The sequence below is a fragment of the Geotrypetes seraphini genome, chromosome 1 (assembly GCF_902459505.1).
Source record: "Geotrypetes seraphini chromosome 1, aGeoSer1.1, whole genome shotgun sequence".
NCBI classification, from domain to species: Eukaryota; Metazoa; Chordata; class Amphibia; order Gymnophiona; family Dermophiidae; genus Geotrypetes; species Geotrypetes seraphini.
Genome location: NC_047084.1, coordinates 10959944 through 10973728, shown reverse-complemented (window position 1 = coordinate 10973728; position 13785 = coordinate 10959944). Strand labels below are relative to the sequence as shown.

Here is a 13785-nt window from a genome sequence, read left to right as displayed (position 1 = left end):
ACAGTTAAAACTACAGATTTCATAATTAAGAGGGGACACCAATGATAGGCCTTTGCCTTCATTTCCCATTGCTAGCTCTGTTCTTTTATGCAATTAGTTCCAGCTGGTTGTGCAAACGGACCTGAAAGGTAACCTTCACAGTTTGGAACTCTCCATCCTCTCTACTTACTCTGTCTCCTAGGGCCCCTAAAGTTGAATCTTGTGACCCTTATTAATATAAGTGGGGAAAAGGAAGTACAGTATTGATGCCATTGTATAAACCTCTAGTGAGACCTCATTTAGAATATTATGTACTGTATAGTTCTGGAGACCACACCTTCAAAAAAGATATAAACAGGATGGAGTCGGTCCAGAGGAAGGCTACTAAAATGATCAGTGGTCCTCATCATAAGATGAATGGGGACAGACTTAAAGATCTCAATATGTATACTTTAGAGGAAAGGCAGGAGAGGGGAGATATGATAAATACATTTAAATACCTACATGGCATAAATGCACATGAGGCAAATCTCTTTCATTTGAAAGGAAACTCTGGAATGAGAGGGCATAGGATGAAGTTAAAAGGTGATAGGCACAGGAGTAATCTAAGAAAATACTTTTTTTATAGAAAGGGTGATAGATGCATGGAAGACTGCATCTGATACATGGAAGACTGTGTCTGAGTTCAAGAAAGCATAGGACAGGCACGTGGGATCTCTTAGGGAGAGGAAGAGATAGTGGATGCTGTGGATGGGCCATTTGGCCTTTATCTGCCTTCATATTTCTATTTTTCAGTGTTTCTTTCTTCTCCCATTCCTGGACCACTATTTCTGATTAGCTCTTTTTTATCTATTGTTTCTTCCTAGATGAGCTTGTATTTTCTGATGCTCAATCCTAGGTAGATGGTGATGGTCTCCATATCTCCTGCTTTGCCAGATCCATAGTCACTACCTCTTTTTTTTTTTTTTTCCTCTCCTTTGTCAGCCTAGCAGCTGCTTTGGATATCTTTCAGCACTGTTGTGCACTATAGCAGACAAATTATTATCACTTATTCTTTGTCATCAGCACTTTATTATAATACCCCAATCACTGTCTGTTGTTAAAATCCAAGCACAAAGCAGATTGTCCTATTCATTTATATTCTTTATATAGAATGAAGTACCTAGGAAAATGTTCAATTAATATCACTTGTTCGTCAACACAAGTAACTAGCCCCTTGCTTTAACAAGTGCATTCAAATGTCTGTGTTCCATGGGTACAACTAGTAGCATTAGGTCATTTGTAGGAAAAGTACAAGAAGCAGCATAAACTGCTATGAATAGCAACTGGAGGGGGGGGAGGGAAGCATTATATTGTATTATTGTGATAAACAGATTTATTGGTAGATGCAAAAGATGTACTATTATTTTTTTGCCCTCTGTCTTGTTTCATTTCAAATTGAAACAGTTCTTTATCAATACTGTTGGTACCTACAAATTAAGAAGTAGTACCGTGGACTTAATCAGTTTTAAGCAGGCCCCCTTTCATGATGATATGAGAGAGCTCTTTGCTTTTGTTCCGGACTTCCTGGGTTTTAAATAGGAATTCTGGTCTGCAGGAGAGTACTTAGGTCCTCACACATAGAAATGCTACAGGATTTCAAAACCACCATGGGAGAGGAGGAAGTGGCCTTTCTCCTTCTCACTCCTGTTTCTGCTTCCTTATCTTCCTTCCAGTCACATAGTAAGGGAAGATAGCACCCAGGGTGGGTGGTCCACCCTCTCGTCCCACTTACAACTACAGCAGTTCCTTTCCCATAACTTCCCTATAGCCTCATCAGCCCCTTACCCACTGCTGCCACCAAATCATAGAGCCAGTGACAATGGTCATCATCGGAAGGCAGTGGGACCTCTCAATCACATGCTGATGACTCTGTAGCATCCTGTCTTTCATAGAAATAGAAAGCCTGTAGCATAGGAAGGTAGGACACAACAGAGTCATCAGCATGCATTCAGCCAGGAAGTCTCACACTGCCTTTTTATTGCTGGTCCCCAAGAGATAGAATGCACGCTGTAGCAGCAATTGAATTCGGAGGGAGCACACCCTGCATCAGGCAGTCCTCATTAAAACTGTCATTTATAATGATGACTGATTTTCTGGGGGCTCAGGGAATAGATGGGGAGGGGGGAGGAAACAGCTAAGATGGTATCCAGAGAAATCCACCCTTCTCACCCCTTGCTATGCTACTACTCTTTTCTGAATTATCTAGAAAATTGATGAAAAAATAATTTTCAGCTTTTGCCATTCTTGACTGTTGTGTATATGTGTTTTAAATAAAAATAATAATAATAATAAAAAAATTCAGATACAGGCAACAGAAACAAATGGCCATTGGTCCAGAAAAGGGAAAGGAGTATGGATTTGGGGGAGCAGAAAGATAATAAAAAGGAGCAAGGAGAACTCTGGAAAGAAGAATGGGATGAATAGGGTATCTAGAGGCAGAAGAAAAAGAAAGAGATGCACAATATAGGGGAGACACAGTCCAAAAGGTAACTACACTCTTACATCAAATTCAACTGAACTCTTTTCTCCTTTTGTTCAATGTTTCAAAAGCACTTCAATTAGCATATTTAAATACTTTGTAATGCATTTCAAATCTTACAGTATATTTCAATGCTGACCTCAGCGGCTACACTCAAACTGCATTATTCATGTAAAGTTTTTGGTGATTATCACCATATATTTGGTGACTATCAATATAGGAGAGAGACAGAGACAAGTACTCTTGAAGGACGAAAGGTCAGAAGAAGACAAAGATGGAAGAACAAAAGAAGGGAGAATGGCAAAGTGGCTTGTGGAAGGAAAAATAAAGGAGCACAGGAAGGAAGGAAGGAAAATGGAACTTGGAGAATAAAGAGATGGAGAAGTAGATGAACTGAGAGAGATTTAAAGATGATCAAGAAAGAAGAAAAATGTCACCATGAAAAAAGGATAGTTTATCTTGGGATGGAAAAGAGCATCATGGGGATGGAAAGAAAAACACAGAGGAAAGAAAAAGGGTCACATGGGTCAGGAGAAAAATGGGGAGGGGGGAATGAAGACCCTGCACAAAGGATGGAGGAATAAGAGACAATAGATCTGAATAAGACATTAGAATATATAGAAAGTAAGGGGCAGATGGAGCTGAGGAGTAGTTTAATAGTTATAGAAATGAGCTGGAAAATGAAATGCCTGGTTCAGCTCTCACATTGGTTCCTTATGATCTTGGGTGAGTCACTTAACTCTCCATGCCTTGGACCTGATGACATGCAGGTTCTTTCAGCAATGCCAGTCTGGGTTCTACCTCGCACTGTACAGTGGAAAGATATGGATGGGCATTTCTGATAGGATGTCTAAGTCCAAATTTGGATTTTTGAGAAAAAAAAAATCCAAAGATCAGATGAAGAAAATGTCCATTTTTGAACCTACATGATATCTATTTTTATTTTTCCAAAAATGGCCCAGCTAGATGTCTAATTTTGTTACCATATATATATTAGAAAATAATATTCAAATTAAAAACAAGATATATATGCACCAAAATTGACACCAACTCAGGGATGTGTCTTCATATACTATATCAGTACTTAATTCACTCGTACACATCACACAACTTCTATTCATTTCAAAGGACCTTCAGAGGAAAATCTTCCACAGTGAATAGCGATTGTAGCTATGTCACTAAAATATCTTCATAAGTCCTGAGAATTGATCATCCATTAAAGTCTTCAAATCATATACTAATTTATTTTTTACCATGTGCTTTAACTTAATTATATAATCATTCTTAATATTTTATATCTTAATGAGAGCTAAGAACTTATCTGAATTGTATCGAGGAGGGAGGGGGGTGAAATCAACACTGGCACAAATTCATGATTCATGCTGATGGGGCTGTTTCAAGGCTGTTGTAAAGCTGAAAAAAGGGGGGAATAGCCTTGAAACAACCCCATCAGGGCGAAACATGAGTTTGTGTCGGCATTAATTTCACCCCCTGTGACTTATTTTTATAGGCACAATTAATTAAAGCCATAATCAATGCCAGAGAATTAAAAAAAAACAACTCTATATAACATGTGAATTAGCATGTGCTGTCTTGTCTGAGTGATATGTTACTGCGTTCACTCACTTTTACTATGCACTAATTCACTTAACAAATGGAAATTTGAACATTTAGGGGTACTTTTACCAAACAACAGTAAAATGTGGCATTAGCACACCTTTACATGGGTGTTTCCTATGTGCTAAGGCTATTTTACCACTGGAGTAAAATGGTCATACAGTAATTTTGTCATTAGTGCATGGGTGGTAAAACAGATAGTAACATAGTAACATAGTAGATGACGGCAGATAAAGACCCGAATGGTCCATCCAGTCTGCCCAACCTGATTCAATTTAAATTTTTTTTTTTTTTCTTCTTAGCTATTTCTGGGCGAGAATCCAAAGCTTTACCCGGTACTGTGCTTGGGTTCCAACTGCCGAAATCTCTGTTAAGACTTACTCCAGCCCATCTACACCCTCCCAGCCATTGAAGCCCTCCCCTGCCCATCCTCCTCCAAACGGCCATACACAGACACAGACCGTACAAGTCTGCCCAGTAACTGGCCTAGTTCAATCTTTAATATTATTTTCTGATTCTAAATCTTCTGTGTTCATCCCACGCTTCTTTGAACTCAGATTGATGCCTAAGTCTTACTGCCACTTGCTAAGCATGTGCTAATTGATTAGCGCATGGTAATGTAGATGAGCCAACTGATTAGAACAGAGCTTTTCTGCTTTCCATCCCAGACTTGCCCTCTCTATCTGTACTCCAGGGAGGGGCCTAAATACTTCTTTTATGGCATTTAAGGCCCTCCCAGTGCATTCCTTGATACACCAGGCAAGGCCAAATCTGCCATTTTGAAGAGGTGAGCCTTGAGGCAGGAGAGAGAGGGCATTCCTCTGTTCTTCTATAGAAGGTATGGGGGGTGTTGAGGGTTGCCTGGGCTTCTCAGCCTGAATAGTGAGGTGGGAATGGAAGTTGTGTCCATGAACTGGGGGGTCCTGGTACGGCCCAACCCACTAGACCTCCAGGCTTTTGGAGGTTTTCAGGGCTCAGTGAGAATTTGGAGCTTGGTGTCAGGGGGAGGTGGAGATTGGAGGGCTCTGTGGTGGAGGCGAGCTTGATGGGAGGGTGATCAGTAGCAGCAATGGCTTGGGTCCTTCCTCAGGGGCAGGGGGGTTTGGATTTCCCTGAACATGCACACATTGATAGCTCTGACTCTTTATCAACAGATGCTCAAAATCAACAGTGTGCATATAATTTGCATGCTGTTAGTGTTGAGCATCTGTCGATAAAATCAGCCTGTTGTTTCTCCAACACTGTAGTTTTGCAGTGCCAGAATTTTGAACATCTGCCCCATAATGTTATTCTCAAATTTGTTTGCTCTTACTGTGAAAAGATTGAACTCCTGAAAAAGGCATTGATTTCCATAGCAAGAACCATGTCAGGTGGGTCCCGTTCTAAATGATACCATTGTTACCCATATTTGAGACTTGATTTTGTCAAATACAATTTGAGGGATCCTTCTATCAAGCCTGCGCTAGCGGGATTAGCGCGTCGGACATTTCATCATGCGCTAACCCCCGTGGCCGGCTAAAAAAACTAATGCCTGCTCAATGCAGGCGTTAGCGGCTAGTGCGGCAGGCGGTTTAGCGTGCGGTATTACGCGTGTTAAACCCCTGCCGCAGCTTGATAAAAGGACCCCTGAGTTATTTCATCTTTGTATTTTGCCAATTTTTCCCTATTCGTTTTGTGGTTTCTTGATCGTTGCTGTGGGCAATAAAAATCATGCCCTTATAAGTAAAACTGGGTAATGCTTCTTAAAGTTAATGTAAAATAGACAACACTCTTGCCTTAAACTTTTTTTTTTTTTTTTTTTTAAGCCAAATGAACTATCTTTCACTCACAGCTATTTCTAGGATGCATCACTTTATACTAAAAAAAAAAAAAAAAAAGGTTGATTTATTGGAAAAACTTGCCAATTTAATGTTAGTCATGCTTTCCACTTTAAAATAGAGGTTAACTTTTAAAGTAAGGCATTAGACTGCCTAAAACTGCTTTCACAGCTATTTGAGCCTTCTAAAACACCCTGTTTGATGCAGAATTTCAAGGTAACAGCTGATTCTCAGCAGACGTAATGTATCCTTAAGTGAGCTAATTCAAAATGCATTAGTTTTAGCATTGAAACCCATGTCTAGCACTTCAATAAGATTCTTCCCTTTATAGTCAAATAATATAAAACTCGATAAGTGCTGTTTAAAATGATACGGACTGTGTTATTCAGTAAGGGCTCTTGAAGCAATAGTACTGAAGTAGTATAAAAATGGTTGAAAGATGTCAGTTGAGTAAAAGTTACACTGTAAAATATTTATATAAAAAGAAGCAAATAAAATAGTCAGTCTAGCTTGGTGGAGATATTTCATGAGTTTTATATGGAGAACGTTCAGGACTAGTGCAGTGCTGTTGCTGAAAATCCAGCATATTATGAGTTTCAAGTTCTGCTAAGTTTTAAAAATTGCCCTTTTTTCATGCAAATAATACAGGCATCACGATACTGACTTTGAGTAGTATTTTATTTTTATTAGAACCTTGCTCCCATTCCCCAATATTCAGCCAGCGGCAGTCAGACCCCAGCAGGACTAACCCGAGACTTCCACTGGGGGTTGTGGTGCCATTTTTAAGCGTGAGGCAGGAGTGAACCCCACTCATCTACTGGACCACCAAAAATAAAGTTAAGGTAGGTCCAGGAAGGGGAGTCAGGAAGACCAGGATGTAGGACCAGAATATGTTTGGACATATGAGCCCTCTCAGGTGAGTGGCCACGCACCTCTTTTCAGAAGTCCTCACAGCAGTTCTGGATGGCGGAGCACCAGGAGAAGCACTTTTCCATCACCCTCCTGCCACTACCCTAGGTGGTGCTGCAACTTTTCCAAATGATCAACAGCTGCATAATAGCCTTCCTCCTTCTCACATGGGGCCACAGTTACTGCCTCTGTCTGCTCGGCAGCTGGTTCTTCCTCGTAATTGGAAGAGGACATTGAGAGTGTGTTCTCTTGAGAGAGTGAGGCAGGCTGTTATGCCACTGCTGCTGCTCAGTGGCACTGCCTGGTTAAATGCTGATGAATATTGGTGTATGGTCCAATGAGTGAGATTTAAATTGCTTTGAATATTGACCCCGCCTGGGCAAAAGAAAAAGTAATTGATTTTAAAATTTTAAGCATCATAGACAGCTGGTAATTTTTCTATCTAGCATTACCCAAAGATATTCAGTGCTTCTATACAAATAGAGCCACATGAATAACCTTATAGAGTACTTGACACTATACAAATAGAGAGCAATTCTATAACTGCATACCTGTGGTTATCCGTGCCATGCATGCATAAATGCAGCAAAAATTGCAGTGTCCTATAGGCTGAAAGAGCACAATAAGCATTATAGAGAAACATTTTCGATATATCAATCAAATCCGTTTGGACATTTTGAGACAGATTCTGTAAAGGACGTTTAACTTTAGGCATCAACAATGTGGATGTCCATTGACTTAGGCGTCCAAATAAAGTGGATAATAAGCCCAATTAATGACTTTAACAAGCAATAATTGGATGTTAGATGTCCAAAGGCTCGATGCGATTCACAAAATAGGCATCCACAATTTTGTGGACACCCATCGGAAAAAGTTATGCCTAACGGAATAGGCATGGTGTAGGTGTAGCTTCGAAATAGACATCCATTTACAGAATCGTATGGAGTTCAACGTTCTAACGCATCTACCTAATGTAGGTGTTACAAAAGCAGGTCTACTTTTGAGCATGAACTGGGCGCTAGGTAGGCGCGAGTTAGGTAGACATGACTTAGGCGTGTTGGAGGTGTCCACATATAGGTGAATGGGGCTTTATTGTTTGAAATATAGAGGACTCCATTTTGATATTAAAGTCAAAAGAAGTATAATAATGGATTACTTAAGCAAAGCACATGAAAATATATATATATTGCATACTAAGAGGTTCATAATCAAAATGGAAATATGTATAAAAACCCACCCAAATCGGCACTTGGACAACCTAAAAGACAGGTCGTCTAAGTGCTGATAATCAAAATGGGTTTTTAGACGTATCCAGAGACTTTTTAGGTCTCTGAATGCCGCTTTGCACCCAGAGCTCAAAGGGGCATTTTTCGAGGAGTGGTTAGGGCGGGAGGTAGTCCGACCTATACTTGGTCATCCTTCAGGGATAATCAAAAACTTAACAAAACTGCCTAGATGGAACTTATATGTTGTGACTTAGGCGATCTAAAAACAGGTATAAGTGCCCAGAAGGTATCCAAAGTGACCAGATAACCACTGCAGGGTCAAAGTACATCCACACCCACACCCACTCCCCCAGTGATCACTGACACCCCCCCCCTCGCCATAAAAATCAGAATAATAACGTGCATACCTACCTCTGGAACATCAACACCTGGCAAAGGAAAACCTAGTAGAGCTGCACAAAGGTGGCTTAAGTAGTCTGGGGGGTGGGCAAGTGAATTATAGAGAGGAGAACCCAGGCCCATAAGTCACTCAAACCACTGCATTCATGGTGAAAAATATGAGCCCACCAACCTCCCCCCCAAACCCTACTGTATTGCCATACTCGCTATTGGGGTTGTAGACAGGTGAGTATAGTGGATTTGGGGGGGTGTTTTGGGGGGCTCACCATGACCTGCAGGAGAGTTTTGTTGAGATGTTTATGGGGCACATTTTTTGTGAAGTTCACAGCAGTGCCCTGTAAGGTGCCCCACTACTCTGTTGTCATGTCTGGGTGTCCAGTCCATCACTATGCTAGCCCCTCCTACGTCCAAAAGGTCTTGTTCTGGGTGTTTTGGACTTGGACAATTTATTGGACGAGAATGTGGTATAAAGATAAATGATTTGGTGGCAAACGACTGGACGTATAAGCAGGCAATTTTCAAAAAAAAAATATAAATATATTTTGGACGTATTTTTCAAGAATGGACTTTAGATGCTGTCAACTTTGAGCAACTAGCACCCTAGGCCCAAAACAGGCTTAGACTTTTTTTTTATTATGCCCCTCCACACCTTCTATTTTGGGGGGTAAACAGGACTCCTCTTTGATAATAGTAGAAAAAGATGTTTAATAATGCATTACTCAAGCAAAGCACATGAAAAATATATAGCATACTAAACCTTATTCCCAAAAGACTGAGAAAATAAGAAGAGAATCCCTATTCACAACAGCTGTGGTTTAGAACAAGTAGATGCAAAATAAGACAGTTATAACTTCATTATTTGGGCTTCAAGTGACATAGCCATTTTTTTCTTTTCCAGAATCAATTTGTTCTTCTGGTGGTCCATGGAATGCCTAAAATCCTTCTCCAGCACCAAAATTCAAATGAGTCACACTTCTTTATGACTTGTTTCCATAGTGTCCAGCTTTTTCATCCGTAACTAACCACTGAGAAAATGAGTGCATGGATAAGTCTGATCTTTGTTTGGAGTGTTACCTCCTTGCCTTTGAATACTTTGTCAAGAGCCTTCTTTGAAGAGAGACCAAGTGCTATTCTGCAGAGTATTTCCTCCCTGCTAGTTGCTTCTTTGTTTACAAAAGAGCCCAGGAAATTGAAATCCTTTACGACTTCTATTTTATCACCATCAAACACAAAATCTTCATCATTTTCCATGTTCATGATCTTCATCTTGCTTGTGTTCAGTTCTAATCCCATGTTATGACTTTCAGCTTTGATTTTTCTCAGTAGATACAGCATGTCTTCTTTGCTGCTGGTGATGAGCGTTATATCATCTGCACAGTGCAGGTTGTTCATATTTCAGCCACCAGCTTTGAAACCGACACTCTCTTCTACCAAATTTGCTTTTCTGAAGATGGTTTCACCATACAGATTGAACAGGTAAGGTGACAGGATGCATCCTTGTCTGATGCCATGTTTTATTGGCAACCAATCTGTGTTGCCATATTGCCATGTTCAGGTACTCAACCATTTTTCCCTGTCTGTCCCAGCGGGCTCACAATCTATCAAGTTTCAAGTTTAATTTATTTGATGTATCGCTTATTACAAACTAAGCGATTAACAAAGTATAACAATCATCGTTAAATTATATAATATACCTGGGGAAATGGGAGACCAAGTGACTTGCCCAAGGTCACAAGGAGAAGCACGGGTCTGAATCCACAACCTCAGGGTGCTGAGGCTGTAACTTTAACCCCTGTGTCACACTCAGATATAGTGTGGTAGGAGATGGCATGGCAAGCATTGTCTGACAGAGTTAACAAATCATAGCAAAACATAACATGACAAACATGGTGAGATATAGCATGGTGAGCATGGTATTGCAGAACATAGCATGGCAAACATGGTATTACGATGCATGACAAACGTAATATGGCAGAAATGGTAAGGCAAGTGTGCATGATGAAGCATAGCATGGAAGACATGGAATAGCAATCACTGTGTGGCAGACATGGTATGAGAAATTGTAGCATGGTACATAGGTGTACCCATTAATACATGCCATTCATCTGGCACAAGTGATGTATCTATATTTAGGTGATCCAATTTGGATTTATGCTAGTTTTCTAAAATGAAATCCGAGCACCCAGATGGCATTGTAAAATAGGTACTCCCTGTGCTGCATCAGGGCAAATACATTACAAATTATTCCTGAATTAGCTATAGATTTTCATTGGGTAGTACTGGACATTACAAGGAAGCTTGTTTTAGATCCCTGTTTGATTTTTAAGTGTATATGATAAATTGTAACTACACTACACTCTTATGAAACTTTCTAGTCATTTTTCATACATATTAAGAGTTAATAATATTGTACTGAAAATAGGATTGTAAAATGGAGGATTTTATTGACAAATGATTGAGAATAATAGACTTTTGAGATAATAATTCAGCATGCAAAAAGTGAGGGCTTTAATATCTCTGAGATATTTTTCCTCCAACAATTCTTTCCTTTATAGTAGCAGAAACTTTGGACTGTTTTATTTATGAGTTTTACTTGACTAATATAAGAGCCATCCATTTGAAAAAGACTCTTATGGAATCTTGAACACTTATGTACAAGGGTAAATCAAAAAGTAAAGGCAAAATATATTTAATGTCTTTAATAGAAGTAACTGTAAGCGATTGAACATATCACTTTTCCACATAGTCCCCATGCAAGACAACACATTTGTTGTGTTGTTCAACTAGCTTCAGCTTTCCTGCAGAGAAGTTTTTCGGCTGCTCTTGAATTCAGATGAGCACTGCTTCCTTTACTCCATCATGCTTTGTCTCATGCTCTCCGGGTTGCAGTGATGCACCCATGTCTCATCATCAGTGACAATTCTCTCCAGAATACTCTAATCTTCTTCATACTGTTTCAGGAACTGGGTTGCAACCTCCACACACTGTTGCTTGTGCTGATCAATAAGCTGTTTGGGAATCCATTATGCGCAGACTTTCCTGTATCCCAAGTATTATGACAAGTGCAGATCCATAGCTGATATCCAAATGTGCAGCCAATTAAGACACCATTATCCGTCAGTCTTTTCTAATCAAGGCATCTGCCCTGTCAATGTGCTCTTGTGTGCATGATGTTGATGGGCGACCAGAACGACCTTCATCAGTTCCACCTGTTCTTCCTGCTTTAAACCTTTTTACCCAGTCATAAACCTTTCATTGATTCATGGTGCTAAGTCCATACAGAGTCAATATCCGATGATGAATTTCCATAGGTTTCATTCCCTCTGCCCAAAGAAAGCACACTACTGCATGTTGTTCTTTGATGGTGCAATCTTGCAATGGAGCGTCCATGTTTCTGACCTTGTGGCTGCCACACGATGAAAGGCCAAGTGCTGCACTGTGCATGAACAAACTTCCCAATAGGCAATGTACACGAACATATGTTGCATTTAGCTAGCTCTGTTCCAGTTTAGTGTAATTTAACAATTGCCTTTAATTTTTGATTCACCCTCATAAAAACATTCTTTAAATCCCACAGTTTTATTTGAATAACACAGAATTGTACAAAAGCATGCAACTACGCAATTTTGCACATATGCTGTTGGTTTCAGGTGAAATGTAGATCACAAATAATTTTCTAAAATTAAAAATATAAATAGAATTCCTATATAATTTGATGTCTTTTCATATTCTTAGGGGTCCTTTTATCAAGGCGCAGTAGGGGTTTAACGCGCAGAATACCGCACATTAAACCACCTGCTGCGCTAGTTGCAATTGCCTCCAATGATGAGGCGTTAGTTTTTTGGCTTGCTGCGGGGGTTAATGCGTGATGAAATGTCCGATATGCTAACCTCCATAGTGTGCCTTGATAAAAGGAGCCCTTAGTATATTCACTGTTGCAGTCTTCTAATGTCTGGTATTCAAATTATGTATCATCTCCCAGAAACGTTCATTGAATTTTTTTAGAGAATTCTTAAGGTCGTATAACTAAAGGTATCAAAGTGCACTGAAACTTGATGCACAGAGTTGCCAAACCGCTTTCATATTATAAAATAAAAATTTTGCATATCTGCCATCCCAAAGCGTTCTACAGGAGAATAAGGTCTGGATAACATTGAGATATCAAAAGGAAACCAAACATGGGTTCATTTCCCATACAGCAAGGAGTTAAGGAGTGAACATTCTCAATTTTGATATTCTATTTGACATCACATAGTGATTAATTTCTTATTTTCCTGCAGGACATACTGGGATTGGAAGATATAAGACTGAACTAATACCTCTTACTGCTGCTATTTACTGCTAATTACAGTACCGCTGGTCCTCCATGGCTGATTGCCACAAACTCCATTTGGGATAGCATTTCTTCAGCCATCTCCATGCCTACACTGCTTCTGGACTGAGGCGATCCAGTCTTTGTTCTGAGCCAAGCGAAACCTGATTTGTATTAAAGTTAGCCGACTTACTCGGCTTTCTAATCTAATCTTCTATTTGTGTGTCGCATTAACCTAATCAGGCTCAAGGCAACTTACAGAGAAGAGGAGGAGAAAGAGGGCAGGGAAAGGACAGGAGAGGTCCTAAAGCGGGAGAAGAAATAGGCGAAAGTATCATTTGTCAAAAATAAGAGTTTTCATTTTTTTACGAAATAATGTGTTGCTGGTTTCCATCCTGATTGCTTCAGGGAGGTCGTTCCATGTTTTCACTCCCAGATATACCAGAACCAGAATGGAATTGCCCAGATCAGAATGATGTGCACTAAAAAAGTGTCCTCCAATTCATCTGATAATATGAAGATCTTTATTCCTCACAGTATGCTGCCATTCAAATAGATTTGACCAAGGACCAGCCAAAAAAGAAGTGTCATCTGCCCCGGAGCTTCCATTTCCTGTTTAATTACAGTGCATTCATCACAGCACTGCCTCATGTCTTTGCACTGATGCATCTAGAAAACATAAGATGCATCAGTGCAAAGACATGAGGCAGTGCTGTGATGAATGCTGTGTGGGACCTGCACTGTAATTAAACAGGAAATGGAAGCTCTGGGGCAGATGACACTTCTTTTTTGGCTGGTCCTTGGTCAAAGCTATTTGAATGGCAGCATACTGTGAATATCATCATTCGTGACTTTTAAGACTCCTGAGGAAGGCCTGTTGGCCGAAACATGTACATGAGTCATTGAGTCGTTGAATGTATTATTATGTCATTGGAGGAATAAAGATCTTCATATTATCAGATGAATTGGAGGACACTTTTTTAGTGCACATCATTCTGATCTGGA

The 13785-nt window shown here is 39.9% G+C and overlaps 1 long non-coding RNA gene across 1 annotated transcript in view; it reads left to right on the top strand.

The window, feature by feature from the left end:
• LOC117348416 overlaps nt 1-13118 on the top strand; it is a 58147-nt gene extending 45029 nt beyond the window's left edge. The window contains exons 2-3 of the long non-coding RNA XR_004536984.1: nt 9367-9944; nt 12749-13118. This is a non-coding gene — a long non-coding RNA (uncharacterized LOC117348416). The remainder of the gene's footprint in view (nt 1-9366; nt 9945-12748) is intronic.
• The last annotated feature ends 667 nt before the right edge of the window (nt 13119-13785 follow it).